We start from the raw sequence: 25949 nt of genomic DNA on the forward strand, positions 1-25949 counted from the left end.
TGCCACCTCCCAGCTCTGGGTCCCTGCAGGAAGTGTTGGCAAGCACAGGGCCGGTCCTCCAAAGGCCCAGGTGCAGGGAGCCCAGGCCAAGCAGCCTGTGGAAGAAGCCACTTGCCGTGCCACCCCGGGAACAGGACTGCAGGCCCCGGCCCTTCCCACGTCCTCCTCCTCCTCCTCCTCCTCCTCCCCCCCGGCCCCCCCCCACAGGGCACAGGGCTCAGAGACACCTCAGACTCTTGCTACCCAAAGTGCAAAGGGCATCAGTTGCTCCTCCAACCCCCCCGCCCAGCAGACCACGTTGTCCAGCCAGCCCCCGGGCCTCCCTGGGGTGCCCAGCACAAAAGTGCAGACACCCACCGGACCCTCAATCTCAGTTTTCGGATGTTTTTGCCACTCTAAGGACCCGCAGGCCAGCTGGGCCTTCGGGCAGGACAGAGAGCCCCGGAATCCGACGTGGAGAGCTGCGTGTACGTCCCCATCAGGAGGCGGTCCCCACCTCCGCGGCTCTCCCCTTGCGGGGAGCGGCAGCCCAGCCGGCAGCCGCAGGGCCTCAGGGAAGACACCAGGCTGGGCCCCCGCGGCACAGCGGGGGCACGTCCCCCGCACTCACGCGACTTAGGGACGGCTGCTGGAGACTGCTGCGGCCACCCTGCTGCCGGGTTTCTGGAGGGCTTCCTGGAAGCAGCGTCCACACCAAGCCCTTGGAAGGCCCAGGCGACGGAGGAGCCGGTCAGGCAGGGGCCGAGGACGGTGAGAGGCCGGGCGGGCGGGAAGGAGCATGTCAGGCAGGGGCAGAGGACGGTGACAGGCCGGGCGGGGAGGAGCCGGTCAGGCGGGGGCCCAGGACAGTGACGGGCCTGGCCGGGGAGGAGTGCCTCAGGCAGGGGCAGAGGAGACGGGGGCTGGGTAAGGGTTAGGGTGACAGTTAGGGCACAATTCACAATCGCAAAGACGTGGAAGCCACCCGAGTGCCCATCCATCCAGGAGTGCATCAATAAAATGTGGCGCGTGGACACCACGGAGTGCCATTCGGCTGTGAGGAGCAGCGGTGAGAGGGCGTCTCTCGTGTTCTCCTGGCCAGAGCTGGAACCCGTTCCAGTAAGCCAGGTATCCCAAGAATGGACACACGAGCACCACGTGAGCGCGCTCACCAGCAAATTGGTACGAACGGATGGACGCCTAAGTGGACAGAGAGGAGTCACCTTCATCGGGTGGGTGTCGGGCGGGTGGGGGGAGGGGAGGGGCATACACATCCATTAGGCATGGGGTGGGTGCGCACCGACTGGGGGATGGGCGCACTTGAAGCTCTGACCCGAGGGGGGAGGCTTGGAGAGGGCAAGGCACCCGACCTTAACATTGGTACCCCCACAATACGCTGGAACAACATGAGAGGTATATGAATAAGAACACAGGGGGGGGGGCCGGGCGCGGTGGCTCACGCCTGTAATCCTAGCTCTCTGGGAGGCCGAGGCGGGCGGATTGCTCCAGGTCAGGAGTTCGAAACCAGCCTGAGCAAGAGCGAGACCCCGTCTCTACTAAAAATAGAAAGAAATTAATTGGCCAACTAATATATATAGAAAAACACAGCCGGGCGTGGTGGTGCATGCCTGTAGTCCCAACTACTCGGGAGGCTGAGGCAGCAGGATTGCTTGAGCCCGGAGATTGAGGTTGCTGTGAGCTAGGCTGACGCCATGGCACTCACTCTAGCCTGGGCAGCAAAACGAGACTCTGTCTCAAAAAAAAAAAAAAAAAAGAACACAGGGGGGAGGGGGGCACGGGCAACACATGTCACCTGAATACTTGTACTCCCATCATCTGCTTGAAGAGAGAGAGAAAAGAAACTGCAATCATAGAGGTAAGAGACACTTTTTAAAAATAATGAATCCGAAGTGAAAAGTAAAAGGAGGCCTGTGGAGCAGGTCTGGGTGTGACTCCGGATCCCCCAACATCAGGTGCCACCACCAAAGATTCCTGCGTGTAGCCCATAGAACCCCAAAAGCAACGGGACGAGTTCTGGTCACATACTCCCTCAAAATGACATCCTGGCCTTCTTCTGGAACTCCCTCCCCTCTCAGACTCTCAAGGTTTCCTCCAGCGTGTCGGTTCCCACAGAGCAGACCTTTGGTCTGAGACCTGACAGTCCAGATGCCACGCATGCTGCCGCGTGGCGGCGGTGTCGCGGCTTGGGACAAGAGGAGGCCCCACGGTGCGGGCTGGGGCGCCAGGCACCGCGCGGGCGCTGAGAGTGGGGGTGACCCGCACCCCGGGCCGCCGCCGCGCTCCCAGAAAGGGGACAGAACAAGAGGCAAAAAAAAAAAAAAAAAAAAAAGCAGCAGCCTGTGGCACCCGGTATTCCCAGGCGGTCTCCCATCCAAGTACTAACCAGGCCCGACCCTGCTTAGCTTCCGAGACCAGACGAGATCGGGGGCGTTCAGGGTGGTGTGGCCCTAGACGGCGGCGGAGGGCGCCCCTGCCCCGCTCGAGAAGCCGAGCCTCTCTGGGCTTCCCCGCCGCCGCCTCCCGCCCCAGGCCCCGCGCCGGGCCGGGCCGGTTGAGTTCGCAGGGACGGGGGTGATGGGCGGGGCGGGGCGGGGCGGGGCGGGGGGCTGTCTCTCTATACACACACACACACTCACACTCACTCACACTCACACAAGATGCGCCTCCACGGCTGGACTCGCCAAGGTGGAGCCCTCCCAGCCCCCCTCGTCTCCTCGCCCGGCCTCCTTCACCTACCCGCTGCCCACCCCCAGCGCGTCGCTGCCTCCCGCTGACTGCGCACGCGCGGGACGCTCGCCCTTTGACCCCAGCCAGGGGCCGCCCTCCCCCACAACCCCTTTCAGCTGCGCCCCCCCCTCGCCCTGTGGGTGGGCTGCCGCCTATTCCCCCGGGCCAGGGCTGGGGCACAGCCAGTGTATGGGGCGTCTCTCTCTGGGGATGTGTCCCATGGGTGGGGTGGGGTGGCGTGGTTTGGGGGGCGCTGAAGAAATCAGTCCCCTCCATCTCCTACCTCTGGAAAACGCCCAAGCCCGTGGAGAACTGCCGGCACCGCTTCGTGGGGGCCGGGACCCTCCTCCGTGTCCTCCTGTGGCCCAGTCCAAGGGGCCTGGGCCTGGCCGGGGCTGCATTGGACCCCGACCACCCTGGCGTGTGGACTCGCTAAAAATCGGCCATTAGATATTGGATTCCAGCTTCCTGGAGGTCATTTCACTAATGAGTGCACCGGAAAGAGTTTCCTAATCCATCTGTGAGGGTGGCAACTGAAAGAGAATTTGAAAGCTGACAGAATAGGGGAGGGAAGGCATAGGAGATTTCCACACCCAGCAAGGAAGACTTTCCCGAAATGGAAGAAAGAAACGAGCAAACAGAGACACCGGTAGCCCGCCCGGAAAAGAGTCTGCCCCTGAGAGAAAGCACCCTGACCAGGTTCACCCGTGGGTGGGTGGGTGGCGAGCTAGCGGCATTCAGAAGAGCGAGGCCCGCAGTCTGTGCGGAAGACACCTGCGCTCGGGTGTGTGTGGCGGCGCGATTCACAAGCAGCTCTAGACGTTAAACCAAGGAGAAGCCAGGGAGTTCCCAACGCCCCAGGTGTCCTCAGCCCACGACTGGCTGCTGTGGGAATGCGAAGCCCGGCTCCTGGTCTCAGAGCGGGGTTCCCAGGAGGATCAGGCTGAAGCTGGGACTCGGCCTCAAAGTGTCCCCTCGCATGACCACCCCCTTCCCCTTCCTGCTCCTCTACTCCTGGTGCCCCTCCATCCAGGGGCCAGACCTTAAAGAGTCACCGCAAGAGAATCCTGGTCCCAAAGGAGCCTTCTGGGGGACCGGTGCTGAGAGAGGTTGTGGGCATGGCCCGCTGGGGCTCTGCCCGACCCAGGGCTGAGAGATGCCACCTCCCAGCTCTGGGTCCCTGCAGGAAGTGTTGGCAAGCACAGGGCCGGTCCTCCAAAGGCCCAGGTGCAGGGGGCCCAGGCCAAGCAGCCTGTGGAAGAAGCCACTTGCCGTGCCACCCCGGGAACAGGACTGCAGGCCCTGGCCCTTCCCACGTCCTCCTCCTCCTCCTCCTCCTCCTCCTCCTCCCCCCCGGCCCCCCCCCACAGGGCACAGGGCTCAGAGACACCTCAGACTCTTGCTACCCAAAGTGCAAAGGGCATCAGTTGCTCCTCCAACCCCCCCGCCCAGCAGACCACGTTGTCCAGCCAGCCCCCGGGCCTCCCTGGGGTGCCCAGCACAAAAGTGCAGACACCCACCGGACCCTCAATCTCAGTTTTCGGATGTTTTTGCCACTCTAAGGACCCGCAGGCCAGCTGGGCCTTCGGGCAGGACAGAGAGCCCCGGAATCCGACGTGGAGAGCTGCGTGTACGTCCCCATCAGGAGGCGGTCCCCACCTCCGCGGCTCTCCCCTTGCGGGGAGCGGCAGCCCAGCCGGCAGCCGCAGGGCCTCAGGGAAGACACCAGGCTGGGCCCCCGCGGCACAGCGGGGGCACGTCCCCCGCACTCACGCGACTTAGGGACGGCTGCTGGAGACTGCTGCGGCCACCCTGCTGCCGGGTTTCTGGAGGGCTTCCTGGAAGCAGCGTCCACACCAAGCCCTTGGAAGGCCCAGGCGACGGAGGAGCCGGTCAGGCAGGGGCCGAGGACGGTGAGAGGCCGGGCGGGCGGGAAGGAGCATGTCAGGCAGGGGCAGAGGACGGTGACAGGCCGGGCGGGGAGGAGCCGGTCAGGCGGGGGCCCAGGACAGTGACGGGCCTGGCCGGGGAGGAGTGCCTCAGGCAGGGGCAGAGGAGACGGGGGCTGGGTAAGGGTTAGGGTGACAGTTAGGGCACAATTCACAATCGCAAAGACGTGGAAGCCACCCGAGTGCCCATCCATCCAGGAGTGCATCAATAAAATGTGGCGCGTGGACACCACGGAGTGCCATTCGGCTGTGAGGAGCAGCGGTGAGAGGGCGTCTCTCGTGTTCTCCTGGCCAGAGCTGGAACCCGTTCCAGTAAGCCAGGTATCCCAAGAATGGACACACGAGCACCACGTGAGCGCGCTCACCAGCAAATTGGTACGAACGGATGGACGCCTAAGTGGACAGAGAGGAGTCACCTTCATCGGGTGGGTGTCGGGCGGGTGGGGGGAGGGGAGGGGCATACACATCCATTAGGCATGGGGTGGGTGCGCACCGACTGGGGGATGGGCGCACTTGAAGCTCTGACCCGAGGGGGGAGGCTTGGAGAGGGCAAGGCACCCGACCTTAACATTGGTACCCCCACAATACGCTGGAACAACATGAGAGGTATATGAATAAGAACACGGGGGGGGGGGGCCGGGCGCGGTGGCTCACGCCTGTAATCCTAGCTCTCTGGGAGGCCGAGGCGGGCGGATTGCTCCAGGTCAGGAGTTCGAAACCAGCCTGAGCAAGAGCGAGACCCCGTCTCTACTAAAAATAGAAAGAAATTAATTGGCCAACTAATATATATAGAAAAACACAGCCGGGCGTGGTGGTGCATGCCTGTAGTCCCAACTACTCGGGAGGCTGAGGCAGCAGGATTGCTTGAGCCCGGAGATTGAGGTTGCTGTGAGCTAGGCTGACGCCATGGCACTCACTCTAGCCTGGGCAGCAAAACGAGACTCTGTCTCAAAAAAAAAAAAAAAAAGAACACAGGGGGGAGGCCGGCACGGGCAACACATGTCACCTGAATACTTGTACTCCCATCATCTGCTTGAAGAGAGAGAGAAAAGAAACTGCAATCATAGAGGTAAGAGACACTTTTTAAAAATAATGAATCCGAAGAGAAAAGTAAAAGGAGGCCTGTGGAGCAGGTCTGGGTGTGACTCCGGATCCCCCAACATCAGGTGCCACCACCAAAGATTCCTGCGTGTAGCCCATAGAACCCCAAAAGCAACGGGACGAGTTCTGGTCACATACTCCCTCAAAATGACATCCTGGCCTTCTTCTGGAACTCCCTCCCCTCTCAGACTCTCAAGGTTTCCTCCAGCGTGTCGGTTCCCACAGAGCAGACCTTTGGTCTGAGACCTGACAGTCCAGATGCCACGCATGCTGCCGCGTGGCGGCGGTGTCGCGGCTTGGGACAAGAGGAGGCCCCACGGTGCGGGCTGGGGCGCCAGGCACCGCGCGGGCGCTGAGAGTGGGGGTGACCCGCACCCCGGGCCGCCGCCGCGCTCCCAGAAAGGGGACAGAACAAGAGGCAAAAAAAAAAAAAAAAAAAAAAGCAGCAGCCTGTGGCACCCGGTATTCCCAGGGGGTCTCCCATCCAAGTACTAACCAGGCCCGACCCTGCTTAGCTTCCGAGACCAGACGAGATCGGGGGCGTTCAGGGTGGTGTGGCCCTAGACGGCGGCGGAGGGCGCCCCTGCCCCGCTCGAGAAGCCGAGCCTCTCTGGGCTTCCCCGCCGCCGCCTCCCGCCCCAGGCCCCGCGCCGGGCCGGGCCGGTTGAGTTCGCAGGGACGGGGGTGATGGGCGGGGCGGGGCGGGGCGGGGCGGGGGGCTGTCTCTCTATACACACACACACACTCACACTCACTCACACTCACACAAGATGCGCCTCCACGGCTGGACTCGCCAAGGTGGAGCCCTCCCAGCCCCCCTCGTCTCCTCGCCCGGCCTCCTTCACCTACCCGCTGCCCACCCCCAGCGCGTCGCTGCCTCCCGCTGACTGCGCACGCGCGGGACGCTCGCCCTTTGACCCCAGCCAGGGGCCGCCCTCCCCCACAACCCCTTTCAGCTGCGCCCCCCCCTCGCCCTGTGGGTGGGCTGCCGCCTATTCCCCCGGGCCAGGGCTGGGGCACAGCCAGTGTATGGGGCGTCTCTCTCTGGGGATGTGTCCCATGGGTGGGGTGGGGTGGCGTGGTTTGGGGGGCGCTGAAGAAATCAGTCCCCTCCATCTCCTACCTCTGGAAAACGCCCAAGCCCGTGGAGAACTGCCGGCACCGCTTCGTGGGGGCCGGGACCCTCCTCCGTGTCCTCCTGTGGCCCAGTCCAAGGGGCCTGGGCCTGGCCGGGGCTGCATTGGACCCCGACCACCCTGGCGTGTGGACTCGCTAAAAATCGGCCATTAGATATTGGATTCCAGCTTCCTGGAGGTCATTTCACTAATGAGTGCACCGGAAAGAGTTTCCTAATCCATCTGTGAGGGTGGCAACTGAAAGAGAATTTGAAAGCTGACAGAATAGGCGAGGGAAGGCATAGGAGATTTCCACACCCAGCAAGGAAGACTTTCCCGAAATGGAAGAAAGAAACGAGCAAACAGAGACACCGGTAGCCCGCCCGGAAAAGAGTCTGCCCCTGAGAGAAAGCACCCTGACCAGGTTCACCCGTGGGTGGGTGGGTGGCGAGCTAGCGGCATTCAGAAGAGCGAGGCCCGCAGTCTGTGCGGAAGACACCTGCGCTCGGGTGTGTGTGGCGGCGCGATTCACAAGCAGCTCTAGACGTTAAACCAAGGAGAAGCCAGGGAGTTCCCAACGCCCCAGGTGTCCTCAGCCCACGACTGGCTGCTGTGGGAATGCGAAGCCCGGCTCCTGGTCTCAGAGCGGGGTTCCCAGGAGGATCAGGCTGAAGCTGGGACTCGGCCTCAAAGTGTCCCCTCGCATGGCCACCCCCTTCCCCTTCCTGCTCCTCTACTCCTGGTGCCCCTCCATCCAGGGGCCAGACCTTAAAGAGTCACCGCAAGAGAATCCTGGTCCCAAAGGAGCCTTCTGGGGGACCGGTGCTGAGAGAGGTTGTGGGCATGGCCCGCTGGGGCTCTGCCCGACCCAGGGCTGAGAGATGCCACCTCCCAGCTCTGGGTCCCTGCAGGAAGTGTTGGCAAGCACAGGGCCGGTCCTCCAAAGGCCCAGGTGCAGGGAGCCCAGGCCAAGCAGCCTGTGGAAGAAGCCACTTGCCGTGCCACCCCGGGAACAGGACTGCAGGCCCTGGCCCTTCCCACGTCCTCCTCCTCCTCCTCCTCCTCCTCCTCCCCCCCGGCCCCCCCCCACAGGGCACAGGGCTCAGAGACACCTCAGACTCTTGCTACCCAAAGTGCAAAGGGCATCAGTTGCTCCTCCAACCCCCCCGCCCAGCAGACCACGTTGTCCAGCCAGCCCCCGGGCCTCCCTGGGGTGCCCAGCACAAAAGTGCAGACACCCACCGGACCCTCAATCTCAGTTTTCGGATGTTTTTGCCACTCTAAGGACCCGCAGGCCAGCTGGGCCTTCGGGCAGGACAGAGAGCCCCGGAATCCGACGTGGAGAGCTGCGTGTACGTCCCCATCAGGAGGCGGTCCCCACCTCCGCGGCTCTCCCCTTGCGGGGAGCGGCAGCCCAGCCGGCAGCCGCAGGGCCTCAGGGAAGACACCAGGCTGGGCCCCCGCGGCACAGCGGGGGCACGTCCCCCGCACTCACGCGACTTAGGGACGGCTGCTGGAGACTGCTGCGGCCACCCTGCTGCCGGGTTTCTGGAGGGCTTCCTGGAAGCAGCGTCCACACCAAGCCCTTGGAAGGCCCAGGCGACGGAGGAGCCGGTCAGGCAGGGGCCGAGGACGGTGAGAGGCCGGGCGGGCGGGAAGGAGCATGTCAGGCAGGGGCAGAGGACGGTGACAGGCCGGGCGGGGAGGAGCCGGTCAGGCGGGGGCCCAGGACAGTGACGGGCCTGGCCGGGGAGGAGTGCCTCAGGCAGGGGCAGAGGAGACGGGGGCTGGGTAAGGGTTAGGGTGACAGTTAGGGCACAATTCACAATCGCAAAGACGTGGAAGCCACCCGAGTGCCCATCCATCCAGGAGTGCATGAATAAAATGTGGCGCGTGGACACCACGGAGTGCCATTCGGCTGTGAGGAGCAGCGGTGAGAGGGCGTCTCTCGTGTTCTCCTGGCCAGAGCTGGAACCCGTTCCAGTAAGCCAGGTATCCCAAGAATGGACACACGAGCACCACGTGAGCGCGCTCACCAGCAAATTGGTACGAACGGATGGACGCCTAAGTGGACAGAGAGGAGTCACCTTCATCGGGTGGGTGTCGGGCGGGTGGGGGGAGGGGAGGGGCATACACATCCATTAGGCATGGGGTGGGTGCGCACCGACTGGGGGATGGGCGCACTTGAAGCTCTGACCCGAGGGGGGAGGCTTGGAGAGGGCAAGGCACCCGACCTTAACATTGGTACCCCCACAATACGCTGGAACAACATGAGAGGTATATGAATAAGAACACGGGGGGGGGGCCGGGCGCGGTGGCTCACGCCTGTAATCCTAGCTCTCTGGGAGGCCGAGGCGGGCGGATTGCTCCAGGTCAGGAGTTCGAAACCAGCCTGAGCAAGAGCGAGACCCCGTCTCTACTAAAAATAGAAAGAAATTAATTGGCCAACTAATATATATAGAAAAACACAGCCGGGCGTGGTGGTGCATGCCTGTAGTCCCAACTACTCGGGAGGCTGAGGCAGCAGGATTGCTTGAGCCCGGAGATTGAGGTTGCTGTGAGCTAGGCTGACGCCATGGCACTCACTCTAGCCTGGGCAGCAAAACGAGACTCTGTCTCAAAAAAAAAAAAAAAAAGAACACAGGGGGGAGGCCGGCACGGGCAACACATGTCACCTGAATACTTGTACTCCCATCATCTGCTTGAAGAGAGAGAGAAAAGAAACTGCAATCATAGAGGTAAGAGACACTTTTTAAAAATAATGAATCCGAAGAGAAAAGTAAAAGGAGGCCTGTGGAGCAGGTCTGGGTGTGACTCCGGATCCCCCAACATCAGGTGCCACCACCAAAGATTCCTGCGTGTAGCCCATAGAACCCCAAAAGCAACGGGACGAGTTCTGGTCACATACTCCCTCAAAATGACATCCTGGCCTTCTTCTGGAACTCCCTCCCCTCTCAGACTCTCAAGGTTTCCTCCAGCGTGTCGGTTCCCACAGAGCAGACCTTTGGTCTGAGACCTGACAGTCCAGATGCCACGCATGCTGCCGCGTGGCGGCGGTGTCGCGGCTTGGGACAAGAGGAGGCCCCACGGTGCGGGCTGGGGCGCCAGGCACCGCGCGGGCGCTGAGAGTGGGGGTGACCCGCACCCCGGGCCGCCGCCGCGCTCCCAGAAAGGGGACAGAACAAGAGGCAAAAAAAAAAAAAAAAAAAAAGCAGCAGCCTGTGGCACCCGGTATTCCCAGGCGGTCTCCCATCCAAGTACTAACCAGGCCCGACCCTGCTTAGCTTCCGAGACCAGACGAGATCGGGGGCGTTCAGGGTGGTGTGGCCCTAGACGGCGGCGGAGGGCGCCCCTGCCCCGCTCGAGAAGCCGAGCCTCTCTGGGCTTCCCCGCCGCCGCCTCCCGCCCCAGGCCCCGCGCCGGGCCGGGCCGGTTGAGTTCGCAGGGACGGGGGTGATGGGCGGGGCGGGGCGGGGCGGGGCGGGGGGCTGTCTCTCTATACACACACACACACTCACACTCACTCACACTCACACAAGATGCGCCTCCACGGCTGGACTCGCCAAGGTGGAGCCCTCCCAGCCCCCCTCGTCTCCTCGCCCGGCCTCCTTCACCTACCCGCTGCCCACCCCCAGCGCGTCGCTGCCTCCCGCTGACTGCGCACGCGCGGGACGCTCGCCCTTTGACCCCAGCCAGGGGCCGCCCTCCCCCACAACCCCTTTCAGCTGCGCCCCCCCCTCGCCCTGTGGGTGGGCTGCCGCCTATTCCCCCGGGCCAGGGCTGGGGCACAGCCAGTGTATGGGGCGTCTCTCTCTGGGGATGTGTCCCATGGGTGGGGTGGGGTGGCGTGGTTTGGGGGGCGCTGAAGAAATCAGTCCCCTCCATCTCCTACCTCTGGAAAACGCCCAAGCCCGTGGAGAACTGCCGGCACCGCTTCGTGGGGGCCGGGACCCTCCTCCGTGTCCTCCTGTGGCCCAGTCCAAGGGGCCTGGGCCTGGCCGGGGCTGCATTGGACCCCGACCACCCTGGCGTGTGGACTCGCTAAAAATCGGCCATTAGATATTGGATTCCAGCTTCCTGGAGGTCATTTCACTAATGAGTGCACCGGAAAGAGTTTCCTAATCCATCTGTGAGGGTGGCAACTGAAAGAGAATTTGAAAGCTGACAGAATAGGCGAGGGAAGGCATAGGAGATTTCCACACCCAGCAAGGAAGACTTTCCCGAAATGGAAGAAAGAAACGAGCAAACAGAGACACCGGTAGCCCGCCCGGAAAAGAGTCTGCCCCTGAGAGAAAGCACCCTGACCAGGTTCACCCGTGGGTGGGTGGGTGGCGAGCTAGCGGCATTCAGAAGAGCGAGGCCCGCAGTCTGTGCGGAAGACACCTGCGCTCGGGTGTGTGTGGCGGCGCGATTCACAAGCAGCTCTAGACGTTAAACCAAGGAGAAGCCAGGGAGTTCCCAACGCCCCAGGTGTCCTCAGCCCACGACTGGCTGCTGTGGGAATGCGAAGCCCGGCTCCTGGTCTCAGAGCGGGGTTCCCAGGAGGATCAGGCTGAAGCTGGGACTCGGCCTCAAAGTGTCCCCTCGCATGGCCACCCCCTTCCCCTTCCTGCTCCTCTACTCCTGGTGCCCCTCCATCCAGGGGCCAGACCTTAAAGAGTCACCGCAAGAGAATCCTGGTCCCAAAGGAGCCTTCTGGGGGACCGGTGCTGAGAGAGGTTGTGGGCATGGCCCGCTGGGGCTCTGCCCGACCCAGGGCTGAGAGATGCCACCTCCCAGCTCTGGGTCCCTGCAGGAAGTGTTGGCAAGCACAGGGCCGGTCCTCCAAAGGCCCAGGTGCAGGGAGCCCAGGCCAAGCAGCCTGTGGAAGAAGCCACTTGCCGTGCCACCCCGGGAACAGGACTGCAGGCCCCGGCCCTTCCCACGTCCTCCTCCTCCTCCTCCTCCTCCTCCCCCCCGGCCCCCCCCCACAGGGCACAGGGCTCAGAGACACCTCAGACTCTTGCTACCCAAAGTGCAAAGGGCATCAGTTGCTCCTCCACCCCCCCCCCCCGCCCAGCAGACCACGTTGTCCAGCCAGCCCCCGGGCCTCCCTGGGGTGCCCAGCACAAAAGTGCAGACACCCACCGGACCCTCAATCTCAGTTTTCGGATGTTTTTGCCACTCTAAGGACCCGCAGGCCAGCTGGGCCTTCGGGCAGGACAGAGAGCCCCGGAATCCGACGTGGAGAGCTGCGTGTACGTCCCCATCAGGAGGCGGTCCCCACCTCCGCGGCTCTCCCCTTGCGGGGAGCGGCAGCCCAGCCGGCAGCCGCAGGGCCTCAGGGAAGACACCAGGCTGGGCCCCCGCGGCACAGCGGGGGCACGTCCCCCGCACTCACGCGACTTAGGGACGGCTGCTGGAGACTGCTGCGGCCACCCTGCTGCCGGGTTTCTGGAGGGCTTCCTGGAAGCAGCGTCCACACCAAGCCCTTGGAAGGCCCAGGCGACGGAGGAGCCGGTCAGGCAGGGGCCGAGGACGGTGAGAGGCCGGGCGGGCGGGAAGGAGCATGTCAGGCAGGGGCAGAGGACGGTGACAGGCCGGGCGGGGAGGAGCCGGTCAGGCGGGGGCCCAGGACAGTGACGGGCCTGGCCGGGGAGGAGTGCCTCAGGCAGGGGCAGAGGAGACGGGGGCTGGGTAAGGGTTAGGGTGACAGTTAGGGCACAATTCACAATCGCAAAGACGTGGAAGCCACCCGAGTGCCCATCCATCCAGGAGTGCATGAATAAAATGTGGCGCGTGGACACCACGGAGTGCCATTCGGCTGTGAGGAGCAGCGGTGAGAGGGCGTCTCTCGTGTTCTCCTGGCCAGAGCTGGAACCCGTTCCAGTAAGCCAGGTATCCCAAGAATGGACACACGAGCACCACGTGAGCGCGCTCACCAGCAAATTGGTACGAACGGATGGACGCCTAAGTGGACAGAGAGGAGTCACCTTCATCGGGTGGGTGTCGGGCGGGTGGGGGGAGGGGAGGGGCATACACATCCATTAGGCATGGGGTGGGTGCGCACCGACTGGGGGATGGGCGCACTTGAAGCTCTGACCCGAGGGGGGAGGCTTGGAGAGGGCAAGGCACCCGACCTTAACATTGGTACCCCCACAATACGCTGGAACAACATGAGAGGTATATGAATAAGAACACGGGGGGGGGGGGCCGGGCGCGGTGGCTCACGCCTGTAATCCTAGCTCTCTGGGAGGCCGAGGCGGGCGGATTGCTCCAGGTCAGGAGTTCGAAACCAGCCTGAGCAAGAGCGAGACCCCGTCTCTACTAAAAATAGAAAGAAATTAATTGGCCAACTAATATATATAGAAAAACACAGCCGGGCGTGGTGGTGCATGCCTGTAGTCCCAACTACTCGGGAGGCTGAGGCAGCAGGATTGCTTGAGCCCGGAGATTGAGGTTGCTGTGAGCTAGGCTGACGCCATGGCACTCACTCTAGCCTGGGCAGCAAAACGAGACTCTGTCTCAAAAAAAAAAAAAAAAAGAACACAGGGGGGAGGCCGGCACGGGCAACACATGTCACCTGAATACTTGTACTCCCATCATCTGCTTGAAGAGAGAGAGAAAAGAAACTGCAATCATAGAGGTAAGAGACACTTTTTAAAAATAATGAATCCGAAGAGAAAAGTAAAAGGAGGCCTGTGGAGCAGGTCTGGGTGTGACTCCGGATCCCCCAACATCAGGTGCCACCACCAAAGATTCCTGCGTGTAGCCCATAGAACCCCAAAAGCAACGGGACGAGTTCTGGTCACATACTCCCTCAAAATGACATCCTGGCCTTCTTCTGGAACTCCCTCCCCTCTCAGACTCTCAAGGTTTCCTCCAGCGTGTCGGTTCCCACAGAGCAGACCTTTGGTCTGAGACCTGACAGTCCAGATGCCACGCATGCTGCCGCGTGGCGGCGGTGTCGCGGCTTGGGACAAGAGGAGGCCCCACGGTGCGGGCTGGGGCGCCAGGCACCGCGCGGGCGCTGAGAGTGGGGGTGACCCGCACCCCGGGCCGCCGCCGCGCTCCCAGAAAGGGGACAGAACAAGAGGCAAAAAAAAAAAAAAAAAAAAAGCAGCAGCCTGTGGCACCCGGTATTCCCAGGCGGTCTCCCATCCAAGTACTAACCAGGCCCGACCCTGCTTAGCTTCCGAGACCAGACGAGATCGGGGGCGTTCAGGGTGGTGTGGCCCTAGACGGCGGCGGAGGGCGCCCCTGCCCCGCTCGAGAAGCCGAGCCTCTCTGGGCTTCCCCGCCGCCGCCTCCCGCCCCAGGCCCCGCGCCGGGCCGGGCCGGTTGAGTTCGCAGGGACGGGGGTGATGGGCGGGGCGGGGCGGGGCGGGGCGGGGGGCTGTCTCTCTATACACACACACACACTCACACTCACTCACACTCACACAAGATGCGCCTCCACGGCTGGACTCGCCAAGGTGGAGCCCTCCCAGCCCCCCTCGTCTCCTCGCCCGGCCTCCTTCACCTACCCGCTGCCCACCCCCAGCGCGTCGCTGCCTCCCGCTGACTGCGCACGCCCGGGACGCTCGCCCTTTGACCCCAGCCAGGGGCCGCCCTCCCCCACAACCCCTTTCAGCTGCGCCCCCCCCTCGCCCTGTGGGTGGGCTGCCGCCTATTCCCCCGGGCCAGGGCTGGGGCACAGCCAGTGTATGGGGCGTCTCTCTCTGGGGATGTGTCCCATGGGTGGGGTGGGGTGGCGTGGTTTGGGGGGCGCTGAAGAAATCAGTCCCCTCCATCTCCTACCTCTGGAAAACGCCCAAGCCCGTGGAGAACTGCCGGCACCGCTTCGTGGGGGCCGGGACCCTCCTCCGTGTCCTCCTGTGGCCCAGTCCAAGGGGCCTGGGCCTGGCCGGGGCTGCATTGGACCCCGACCACCCTGGCGTGTGGACTCGCTAAAAATCGGCCATTAGATATTGGATTCCAGCTTCCTGGAGGTCATTTCACTAATGAGTGCACCGGAAAGAGTTTCCTAATCCATCTGTGAGGGTGGCAACTGAAAGAGAATTTGAAAGCTGACAGAATAGGCGAGGGAAGGCATAGGAGATTTCCACACCCAGCAAGGAAGACTTTCCCGAAATGGAAGAAAGAAACGAGCAAACAGAGACACCGGTAGCCCGCCCGGAAAAGAGTCTGCCCCTGAGAGAAAGCACCCTGACCAGGTTCACCCGTGGGTGGGTGGGTGGCGAGCTAGCGGCATTCAGAAGAGCGAGGCCCGCAGTCTGTGCGGAAGACACCTGCGCTCGGGTGTGTGTGGCGGCGCGATTCACAAGCAGCTCTAGACGTTAAACCAAGGAGAAGCCAGGGAGTTCCCAACGCCCCAGGTGTCCTCAGCCCACGACTGGCTGCTGTGGGAATGCGAAGCCCGGCTCCTGGTCTCAGAGCGGGGTTCCCAGGAGGATCAGGCTGAAGCTGGGACTCGGCCTCAAAGTGTCCCCTCGCATGGCCACCCCCTTCCCCTTCCTGCTCCTCTACTCCTGGTGCCCCTCCATCCAGGGGCCAGACCTTAAAGAGTCACCGCAAGAGAATCCTGGTCCCAAAGGAGCCTTCTGGGGGACCGGTGCTGAGAGAGGTTGTGGGCATGGCCCGCTGGGGCTCTGCCCGACCCAGGGCTGAGAGATGCCACCTCCCAGCTCTGGGTCCCTGCAGGAAGTGTTGGCAAGCACAGGGCCGGTCCTCCAAAGGCCCAGGTGCAGGGAGCCCAGGCCAAGCAGCCTGTGGAAGAAGCCACTTGCCGTGCCACCCCGGGAACAGGACTGCAGGCCCCGGCCCTTCCCACGTCCTCCTCCTCCTCCTCCTCCTCCTCCCCCCCGGCCCCCCCCCACAGGGCACAGGGCTCAGAGACACCTCAGACTCTTGCTACCCAAAGTGCAAAGGGCATCAGTTGCTCCTCCACCCCCCCCCCCCGCCCAGCAGACCACGTTGTCCAGCCAGCCCCCGGGCCTCCCTGGGGTGCCCAGCACAAAAGTGCAGACACCCACCGGACCCTCAATCTCAGTTTTCGGATGTTTTTGCCACTCTAAGGACCCGCAGGCCAGCTGGGCCTTCGGGCAGGACAGAGAGCCCCGGAATCCGACGTGGAGAGCTGCGTGTACGTCCCCATCAGGAGGCGGTCCCCACCTCCGCGGCTCTCCCCTTGCGGGGAGCGGCAGCCCAGCCGGCAGCCGCAGGGCCTCAGGGAAGACACCAGGCTGGGCCCCCGCGGCACAGCGGGGGCACGTCCCCCGCACTCACGCGACTTAGGGACGGCTGCTGGAGACTGCTGCGGCCACCCTGCTGCCGGGTTTCTGGAGGGCTTCCTGGAAGCAGCGTCCACACCAAGCCCTTGGAAGGCCCAGGCGACGGAGGAGCCGGTCAGGCAGGGGCCGAGGACGGTGAGAGGCCGGGCGGGCGGGAAGGAGCATGTCAGGCAGGGGCAGAGGACGGTGACAGGCCGGGCGGGGAGGAGCCGGTCAGGCGGGGGCCCAGGACAGTGACGGGCCTGGCCGGGGAGGAGTGCCTCAGGCAGGGGCAGAGGAGACGGGGGCTGGGTAAGGGTTAGGGTGACAGTTAGGGCACAATTCACAATCGCAAAGACGTGGAAGCCACCCGAGTGCCCATCCATCCAGGAGTGCATGAATAAAATGTGGCGCGTGGACACCACGGAGTGCCATTCGGCTGTGAGGAGCAGCGGTGAGAGGGCGTCTCTCGTGTTCTCCTGGCCAGAGCTGGAACCCGTTCCAGTAAGCCAGGTATCCCAAGAATGGACACACGAGCACCACGTGAGCGCGCTCACCAGCAAATTGGTACGAACGGATGGACGCCTAAGTGGACAGAGAGGAGTCACCTTCATCGGGTGGGTGTCGGGCGGGTGGGGGGAGGGGAGGGGCATACACATCCATTAGGCATGGGGTGGGTGCGCACCGACTGGGGGATGGGCGCACTTGAAGCTCTGACCCGAGGGGGGAGGCTTGGAGAGGGCAAGGCACCCGACCTTAACATTGGTACCCCCACAATACGCTGGAACAACATGAGAGGTATATGAATAAGAACACAGGGGGGGGGGCCGGGCGCGGTGGCTCACGCCTGTAATCCTAGCTCTCTGGGAGGCCGAGGCGGGCGGATTGCTCCAGGTCAGGAGTTCGAAACCAGCCTGAGCAAGAGCGAGACCCCGTCTCTACTAAAAATAGAAAGAAATTAATTGGCCAGCTAATATATATAGAAAAACACAGCCGGGCGTGGTGGTGCATGCCTGTAGTCCCAACTACTCGGGAGGCTGAGGCAGCAGGATTGCTTGAGCCCGGAGATTGAGGTTGCTGTGAGCTAGGCTGACGCCATGGCACTCACTCTAGCCTGGGCAGCAAAACGAGACTCTGTCTCAAAAAAAAAAAAAAAAAAGAACACAGGGGGGAGGGGGGCACGGGCAACACATGTCACCTGAATACTTGTACTCCCATCATCTGCTTGAAGAGAGAGAGAAAAGAAACTGCAATCATAGAGGTAAGAGACACTTTTTAAAAATAATGAATCCGAAGTGAAAAGTAAAAGGAGGCCTGTGGAGCAGGTCTGGGTGTGACTCCGGATCCCCCAACATCAGGTGCCACCACCAAAGATTCCTGCGTGTAGCCCATAGAACCCCAAAAGCAACGGGACGAGTTCTGGTCACATACTCCCTCAAAATGACATCCTGGCCTTCTTCTGGAACTCCCTCCCCTCTCAGACTCTCAAGGTTTCCTCCAGCGTGTCGGTTCCCACAGAGCAGACCTTTGGTCTGAGACCTGACAGTCCAGATGCCACGCATGCTGCCGCGTGGCGGCGGTGTCGCGGCTTGGGACAAGAGGAGGCCCCACGGTGCGGGCTGGGGCGCCAGGCACCGCGCGGGCGCTGAGGGTGGGGGTGACCCCCACCCCGGGCCGCCGCCGCGCTCCCAGAAAGGGGACAGAACAAGAGGCAAAAAAAAAAAAAAGCAGCAGCCTGTGGCACCCGGTATTCCCAGGCGGTCTCCCATCCAAGTACTAACCAGGCCCGACCCTGCTTAGCTTCCGAGACCAGACGAGATCGGGGGCGTTCAGGGTGGTGTGGCCCTAGACGGCGGCGGAGGGCGCCCCTGCCCCGCTCGAGAAGCCGAGCCTCTCTGGGCTTCCCCGCCGCCGCCTCCCGCCCCAGGCCCCGCGCCGGGCCGGGCCGGTTGAGTTCGCAGGGACGGGGGTGATGGGCGGGGCGGGGCGGGGCGGGGCGGGGGGCTGTCTCTCTATACACACACACACACTCACACTCACTCACACTCACACAAGATGCGCCTCCACGGCTGGACTCGCCAAGGTGGAGCCCTCCCAGCCCCCCTCGTCTCCTCGCCCGGCCTCCTTCACCTACCCGCTGCCCACCCCCAGCGCGTCGCTGCCTCCCGCTGACTGCGCACGCCCGGGACGCTCGCCCTTTGACCCCAGCCAGGGGCCGCCCTCCCCCACAACCCCTTTCAGCTGCGCCCCCCCCTCGCCCTGTGGGTGGGCTGCCGCCTATTCCCCCGGGCCAGGGCTGGGGCACAGCCAGTGTATGGGGCGTCTCTCTCTGGGGATGTGTCCCATGGGTGGGGTGGGGTGGCGTGGTTTGGGGGGCGCTGAAGAAATCAGTCCCCTCCATCTCCTACCTCTGGAAAACGCCCAAGCCCGTGGAGAACTGCCGGCACCGCTTCGTGGGGGCCGGGACCCTCCTCCGTGTCCTCCTGTGGCCCAGTCCAAGGGGCCTGGGCCTGGCCGGGGCTGCATTGGACCCCGACCACCCTGGCGTGTGGACTCGCTAAAAATCGGCCATTAGATATTGGATTCCAGCTTCCTGGAGGTCATTTCACTAATGAGTGCACCGGAAAGAGTTTCCTAATCCATCTGTGAGGGTGGCAACTGAAAGAGAATTTGAAAGCTGACAGAATAGGCGAGGGAAGGCATAGGAGATTTCCACACCCAGCAAGGAAGACTTTCCCGAAATGGAAGAAAGAAACGAGCAAACAGAGACACCGGTAGCCCGCCCGGAAAAGAGTCTGCCCCTGAGAGAAAGCACCCTGACCAGGTTCACCCGTGGGTGGGTGGGTGGCGAGCTAGCGGCATTCAGAAGAGCGAGGCCCGCAGTCTGTGCGGAAGACACCTGCGCTCGGGTGTGTGTGGCGGCGCGATTCACAAGCAGCTCTAGACGTTAAACCAAGGAGAAGCCAGGGAGTTCCCAACGCCCCAGGTGTCCTCAGCCCACGACTGGCTGCTGTGGGAATGCGAAGCCCGGCTCCTGGTCTCAGAGCGGGGTTCCCAGGAGGATCAGGCTGAAGCTGGGACTCGGCCTCAAAGTGTCCCCTCGCATGGCCACCCCCTTCCCCTTCCTGCTCCTCTACTCCTGGTGCCCCTCCATCCAGGGGCCAGACCTTAAAGAGTCACCGCAAGAGAATCCTGGTCCCAAAGGAGCCTTCTGGGGGACCGGTGCTGAGAGAGGTTGTGGGCATGGCCCGCTGGGGCTCTGCCCGACCCAGGGCTGAGAGATGCCACCTCCCAGCTCTGGGTCCCTGCAGGAAGTGTTGGCAAGCACAGGGCCGGTCCTCCAAAGGCCCAGGTGCAGGGAGCCCAGGCCAAGCAGCCTGTGGAAGAAGCCACTTGCCGTGCCACCCCGGGAACAGGACTGCAGGCCCTGGCCCTTCCCACGTCCTCCTCCTCCTCCTCCTCCTCCTCCTCCCCCCCGGCCCCCCCCCACAGGGCACAGGGCTCAGAGACACCTCAGACTCTTGCTACCCAAAGTGCAAAGGGCATCAGTTGCTCCTCCAACCCCCCCGCCCAGCAGACCACGTTGTCCAGCCAGCCCCCGGGCCTCCCTGGGGTGCCCAGCACAAAAGTGCAGACACCCACCGGACCCTCAATCTCAGTTTTCGGATGTTTTTGCCACTCTAAGGACCCGCAGGCCAGCTGGGCCTTCGGGCAGGACAGAGAGCCCCGGAATCCGACGTGGAGAGCTGCGTGTACGTCCCCATCAGGAGGCGGTCCCCACCTCCGCGGCTCTCCCCTTGCGGGGAGCGGCAGCCCAGCCGGCAGCCGCAGGGCCTCAGGGAAGACACCAGGCTGGGCCCCCGCGGCACAGCGGGGGCACGTCCCCCGCACTCACGCGACTTAGGGACGGCTGCTGGAGACTGCTGCGGCCACCCTGCTGCCGGGTTTCTGGAGGGCTTCCTGGAAGCAGCGTCCACACCAAGCCCTTGGAAGGCCCAGGCGACGGAGGAGCCGGTCAGGCAGGGGCCGAGGACGGTGAGAGGCCGGGCGGGCGGGAAGGAGCATGTCAGGCAGGGGCAGAGGACGGTGACAGGCCGGGCGGGGAGGAGCCGGTCAGGCGGGGGCCCAGGACAGTGACGGGCCTGGCCGGGGAGGAGTGCCTCAGGCAGGGGCAGAGGAGACGGGGGCTGGGTAAGGGTTAGGGTGACAGTTAGGGCACAATTCACAATCGCAAAGACGTGGAAGCCACCCGAGTGCCCATCCATCCAGGAGTGCATGAATAAAATGTGGCGCGTGGACACCACGGAGTGCCATTCGGCTGTGAGGAGCAGCGGTGAGAGGGCGTCTCTCGTGTTCTCCTGGCCAGAGCTGGAACCCGTTCCAGTAAGCCAGGTATCCCAAGAATGGACACACGAGCACCACGTGAGCGCGCTCACCAGCAAATTGGTACGAATGGATGGACGCCTAAGTGGACAGAGAGGAGTCACCTTCATCGGGTGGGTGTCGGGCGGGTGGGGGGAGGGGAGGGGCATACACATCCATTAGGCATGGGGTGGGTGCGCACCGACTGGGGGATGGGCGCACTTGAAGCTCTGACCCGAGGGGGGAGGCTTGGAGAGGGCAAGGCACCCGACCTTAACATTGGTACCCCCACAATACGCTGGAACAACATGAGAGGTATATGAATAAGAACACGGGGGGGGGGGGCCGGGCGCGGTGGCTCACGCCTGTAATCCTAGCTCTCTGGGAGGCCGAGGCGGGCGGATTGCTCCAGGTCAGGAGTTCGAAACCAGCCTGAGCAAGAGCGAGACCCCGTCTCTACTAAAAATAGAAAGAAATTAATTGGCCAACTAATATATATAGAAAAACACAGCCGGGCGTGGTGGTGCATGCCTGTAGTCCCAACTACTCGGGAGGCTGAGGCAGCAGGATTGCTTGAGCCCGGAGATTGAGGTTGCTGTGAGCTAGGCTGACGCCATGGCACTCACTCTAGCCTGGGCAGCAAAACGAGACTCTGTCTCAAAAAAAAAAAAAAAAAGAACACAGGGGGGAGGCCGGCACGGGCAACACATGTCACCTGAATACTTGTACTCCCATCATCTGCTTGAAGAGAGAGAGAAAAGAAACTGCAATCATAGAGGTAAGAGACACTTTTTAAAAATAATGAATCCGAAGAGAAAAGTAAAAGGAGGCCTGTGGAGCAGGTCTGGGTGTGACTCCGGATCCCCCAACATCAGGTGCCACCACCAAAGATTCCTGCGTGTAGCCCATAGAACCCCAAAAGCAACGGGACGAGTTCTGGTCACATACTCCCTCAAAATGACATCCTGGCCTTCTTCTGGAACTCCCTCCCCTCTCAGACTCTCAAGGTTTCCTCCAGCGTGTCGGTTCCCACAGAGCAGACCTTTGGTCTGAGACCTGACAGTCCAGATGCCACGCATGCTGCCGCGTGGCGGCGGTGTCGCGGCTTGGGACAAGAGGAGGCCCCACGGTGCGGGCTGGGGCGCCAGGCACCGCGCGGGCGCTGAGAGTGGGGGTGACCCGCACCCCGGGCCGCCGCCGCGCTCCCAGAAAGGGGACAGAACAAGAGGCAAAAAAAAAAAAAAAAAAAAAGCAGCAGCCTGTGGCACCCGGTATTCCCAGGCGGTCTCCCATCCAAGTACTAACCAGGCCCGACCCTGCTTAGCTTCCGAGACCAGACGAGATCGGGGGCGTTCAGGGTGGTGTGGCCCTAGACGGCGGCGGAGGGCGCCCCTGCCCCGCTCGAGAAGCCGAGCCTCTCTGGGCTTCCCCGCCGCCGCCTCCCGCCCCAGGCCCCGCGCCGGGCCGGGCCGGTTGAGTTCGCAGGGACGGGGGTGATGGGCGGGGCGGGGCGGGGCGGGGCGGCGGGCTGTCTCTCTATACACACACACACACTCACACTCACTCACACTCACACAAGATGCGCCTCCACGGCTGGACTCGCCAAGGTGGAGCCCTCCCAGCCCCCCTCGTCTCCTCGCCCGGCCTCCTTCACCTACCCGCTGCCCACCCCCAGCGCGTCGCTGCCTCCCGCTGACTGCGCACGCGCGGGACGCTCGCCCTTTGACCCCAGCCAGGGGCCGCCCTCCCCCACAACCCCTTTCAGCTGCGCCCCCCCCTCGCCCTGTGGGTGGGCTGCCGCCTATTCCCCCGGGCCAGGGCTGGGGCACAGCCAGTGTATGGGGCGTCTCTCTCTGGGGATGTGTCCCATGGGTGGGGTGGGGTGGCGTGGTTTGGGGGGCGCTGAAGAAATCAGTCCCCTCCATCTCCTACCTCTGGAAAACGCCCAAGCCCGTGGAGAACTGCCGGCACCGCTTCGTGGGGGCCGGGACCCTCCTCCGTGTCCTCCTGTGGCCCAGTCCAAGGGGCCTGGGCCTGGCCGGGGCTGCATTGGACCCCGACCACCCTGGCGTGTGGACTCGCTAAAAATCGGCCATTAGATATTGGATTCCAGCTTCCTGGAGGTCATTTCACTAATGAGTGCACCGGAAAGAGTTTCCTAATCCATCTGTGAGGGTGGCAACTGAAAGAGAATTTGAAAGCTGACAGAATAGGCGAGGGAAGGCATAGGAGATTTCCACACCCAGCAAGGAAGACTTTCCCGAAATGGAAGAAAGAAACGAGCAAACAGAGACACCGGTAGCCCGCCCGGAAAAGAGTCTGCCCCTGAGAGAAAGCACCCTGACCAGGTTCACCCGTGGGTGGGTGGGTGGCGAGCTAGCGGCATTCAGAAGAGCGAGGCCCGCAGTCTGTGTGGAAGACACCTGCGCTCGGGTGTGTGTGGCGGCGCGATTCACAAGCAGCTCTAGACGTTAAACCAAGGAGAAGCCAGGGAGTTCCCAACGCCCCAGGTGTCCTCAGCCCACGACTGGCTGCTGTGGGAATGCGAAGCCCGGCTCCTGGTCTCAGAGCGGGGTTCCCAGGAGGATCAGGCTGAAGCTGGGACTCGGCCTCAAAGTGTCCCCTCGCATGGCCACCCCCTTCCCCTTCCTGCTCCTCTACTCCTGGTGCCCCTCCATCCAGGGGCCAGACCTTAAAGAGTCACCGCAAGAGAATCCTGGTCCCAAAGGAGCCTTCTGGGGGACCGGTGCTGAGAGAGGTTGTGGGCATGGCCCGCTGGGGCTCTGCCCGACCCAGGGCTGAGAGATGCCACCTCCCAGCTCTGGGTCCCTGCAGGAAGTGTTGGCAAGCACAGGGCCGGTCCTCCAAAGGCCCAGGTGCAGGGAGCCCAGGCCAAGCAGCCTGTGGAAGAAGCCACTTGCCGTGCCACCCCGGGAACAGGACTGCAGGCCCCGGCCCTTCCCACGTCCTCCTCCTCCTCCTCCTCCTCCTCCCCCCCGGCCCCCCCCCACAGGGCACAGGGCTCAGAGACACCTCAGACTCTTGCTACCCAAAGTGCAAAGGGCATCAGTTGCTCCTCCAACCCCCCCGCCCAGCAGACCACGTTGTCCAGCCAGCCCCCGGGCCTCCCTGGGGTGCCCAGCACAAAAGTGCAGACACCCACCGGACCCTCAATCTCAGTTTTCGGATGTTTTTGCCACTCTAAGGACCCGCAGGCCAGCTGGGCCTTCGGGCAGGACAGAGAGCCCCGGAATCCGACGTGGAGAGCTGCGTGTACGTCCCCATCAGGAGGCGGTCCCCACCTCCGCGGCTCTCCCCTTGCGGGGAGCGGCAGCCCAGCCGGCAGCCGCAGGGCCTCAGGGAAGACACCAGGCTGGGCCCCCGCGGCACAGCGGGGGCACGTCCCCCGCACTCACGCGACTTAGGGACGGCTGCTGGAGACTGCTGCGGCCACCCTGCTGCCGGGTTTCTGGAGGGCTTCCTGGAAGCAGCGTCCACACCAAGCCCTTGGAAGGCCCAGGCGACGGAGGAGCCGGTCAGGCAGGGGCCGAGGACGGTGAGAGGCCGGGCGGGCGGGAAGGAGCATGTCAGGCAGGGGCAGAGGACGGTGACAGGCCGGGCGGGGAGGAGCCGGTCAGGCGGGGGCCCAGGACAGTGACGGGCCTGGCCGGGGAGGAGTGCCTCAGGCAGGGGCAGAGGAGACGGGGGCTGGGTAAGGGTTAGGGTGACAGTTAGGGCACAATTCACAATCGCAAAGACGTGGAAGCCACCCGAGTGCCCATCCATCCAGGAGTGCATGAATAAAATGTGGCGCGTGGACACCACGGAGTGCCATTCGGCTGTGAGGAGCAGCGGTGAGAGGGCGTCTCTCGTGTTCTCCTGGCCAGAGCTGGAACCCGTTCCAGTAAGCCAGGTATCCCAAGAATGGACACACGAGCACCACGTGAGCGCGCTCACCAGCAAATTGGTACGAACGGATGGACGCCTAAGTGGACAGAGAGGAGTCACCTTCATCGGGTGGGTGTCGGGCGGGTGGGGGGAGGGGAGGGGCATACACATCCATTAGGCATGGGGTGGGTGCGCACCGACTGGGGGATGGGCGCACTTGAAGCTCTGACCCGAGGGGGGAGGCTTGGAGAGGGCAAGGCACCCGACCTTAACATTGGTACCCCCACAATACGCTGGAACAACATGAGAGGTATATGAATAAGAACACAGGGGGGGGGGCCGGGCGCGGTGGCTCACGCCTGTAATCCTAGCTCTCTGGGAGGCCGAGGCGGGCGGATTGCTCCAGGTCAGGAGTTCGAAACCAGCCTGAGCAAGAGCGAGACCCCGTCTCTACTAAAAATAGAAAGAAATTAATTGGCCAGCTAATATATATAGAAAAACACAGCCGGGCGTGGTGGTGCATGCCTGTAGTCCCAACTACTCGGGAGGCTGAGGCAGCAGGATTGCTTGAGCCCGGAGATTGAGGTTGCTGTGAGCTAGGCTGATGCCATGGCACTCACTCTAGCCTGGGCAGCAAAACGAGACTCTGTCTCAAAAAAAAAAAAAAAAAAGAACACAGGGGGGAGGGGGGCACGGGCAACACATGTCACCTGAATACTTGTACTCCCATCATCTGCTTGAAGAGAGAGAGAAAAGAAACTGCAATCATAGAGGTAAGAGACACTTTTTAAAAATAATGAATCCGAAGTGAAAAGTAAAAGGAGGCCTGTGGAGCAGGTCTGGGTGTGACTCCGGATCCCCCAACATCAGGTGCCACCACCAAAGATTCCTGCGTGTAGCCCATAGAACCCCAAAAGCAACGGGACGAGTTCTGGTCACATACTCCCTCAAAATGACATCCTGGCCTTCTTCTGGAACTCCCTCCCCTCTCAGACTCTCAAGGTTTCCTCCAGCGTGTCGGTTCCCACAGAGCAGACCTTTGGTCTGAGACCTGACAGTCCAGATGCCACGCATGCTGCCGCGTGGCGGCGGTGTCGCGGCTTGGGACAAGAGGAGGCCCCACGGTGCGGGCTGGGGCGCCAGGCACCGCGCGGGCGCTGAGGGTGGGGGTGACCCCCACCCCGGGCCGCCGCCGCGCTCCCAGAAAGGGGACAGAACAAGAGGCAAAAAAAAAAAAAAGCAGCAGCCTGTGGCACCCGGTATTCCCAGGCGGTCTCCCATCCAAGTACTAACCAGGCCCGACCCTGCTTAGCTTCCGAGACCAGACGAGATCGGGGGCGTTCAGGGTGGTGTGGCCCTAGACGGCGGCGGAGGGCGCCCCTGCCCCGCTCGAGAAGCCGAGCCTCTCTGGGCTTCCCCGCCGCCGCCTCCCGCCCCAGGCCCCGCGCCGGGCCGGGCCGGTTGAGTTCGCAGGGACGGGGGTGATGGGCGGGGCGGGGCGGGGCGGGGCGGGGGGCTGTCTCTCTATACACACACACACACTCACACTCACTCAC

General features: G+C 63.0%; 7 non-coding genes across 7 annotated transcripts; all 7 read right to left on the reverse strand.

The window, feature by feature from the left end:
* Positions 1-2334: 2334 nt before the first annotated feature.
* Positions 2335-2453, reverse strand: LOC142863905 (5S ribosomal RNA). Its single transcript, XR_012914570.1, has one exon. It is a non-coding gene; the product is annotated as a 5S ribosomal RNA (ribosomal RNA).
* A 3771-nt stretch (positions 2454-6224) lies between these two features.
* LOC142863927 (5S ribosomal RNA) lies at positions 6225-6343 on the reverse strand. Its single transcript, XR_012914592.1, has one exon. It is a non-coding gene; the product is annotated as a 5S ribosomal RNA (ribosomal RNA).
* Positions 6344-10108: 3765 nt separating this feature from the next.
* LOC142863906 (5S ribosomal RNA) lies at positions 10109-10227 on the reverse strand. Its single transcript, XR_012914571.1, has one exon. It is a non-coding gene; the product is annotated as a 5S ribosomal RNA (ribosomal RNA).
* Positions 10228-13995: 3768 nt separating this feature from the next.
* On the reverse strand, positions 13996-14114 carry LOC142863907 (5S ribosomal RNA). Its single transcript, XR_012914572.1, has one exon. It is a non-coding gene; the product is annotated as a 5S ribosomal RNA (ribosomal RNA).
* Positions 14115-17875: 3761 nt separating this feature from the next.
* Positions 17876-17994, reverse strand: LOC142863908 (5S ribosomal RNA). Its single transcript, XR_012914573.1, has one exon. It is a non-coding gene; the product is annotated as a 5S ribosomal RNA (ribosomal RNA).
* A 3767-nt stretch (positions 17995-21761) lies between these two features.
* On the reverse strand, positions 21762-21880 carry LOC142863909 (5S ribosomal RNA). The gene has a single exon (XR_012914574.1). It is a non-coding gene; the product is annotated as a 5S ribosomal RNA (ribosomal RNA).
* A 3757-nt stretch (positions 21881-25637) lies between these two features.
* Positions 25638-25756, reverse strand: LOC142863910 (5S ribosomal RNA). The gene has a single exon (XR_012914575.1). It is a non-coding gene; the product is annotated as a 5S ribosomal RNA (ribosomal RNA).
* Between the last annotated feature and the right edge of the window lie 193 nt (positions 25757-25949).

Source organism: Microcebus murinus, chromosome 23 (genome assembly GCF_040939455.1).
Source record: "Microcebus murinus isolate Inina chromosome 23, M.murinus_Inina_mat1.0, whole genome shotgun sequence".
Taxonomy (NCBI): domain Eukaryota; kingdom Metazoa; phylum Chordata; class Mammalia; order Primates; family Cheirogaleidae; genus Microcebus; species Microcebus murinus.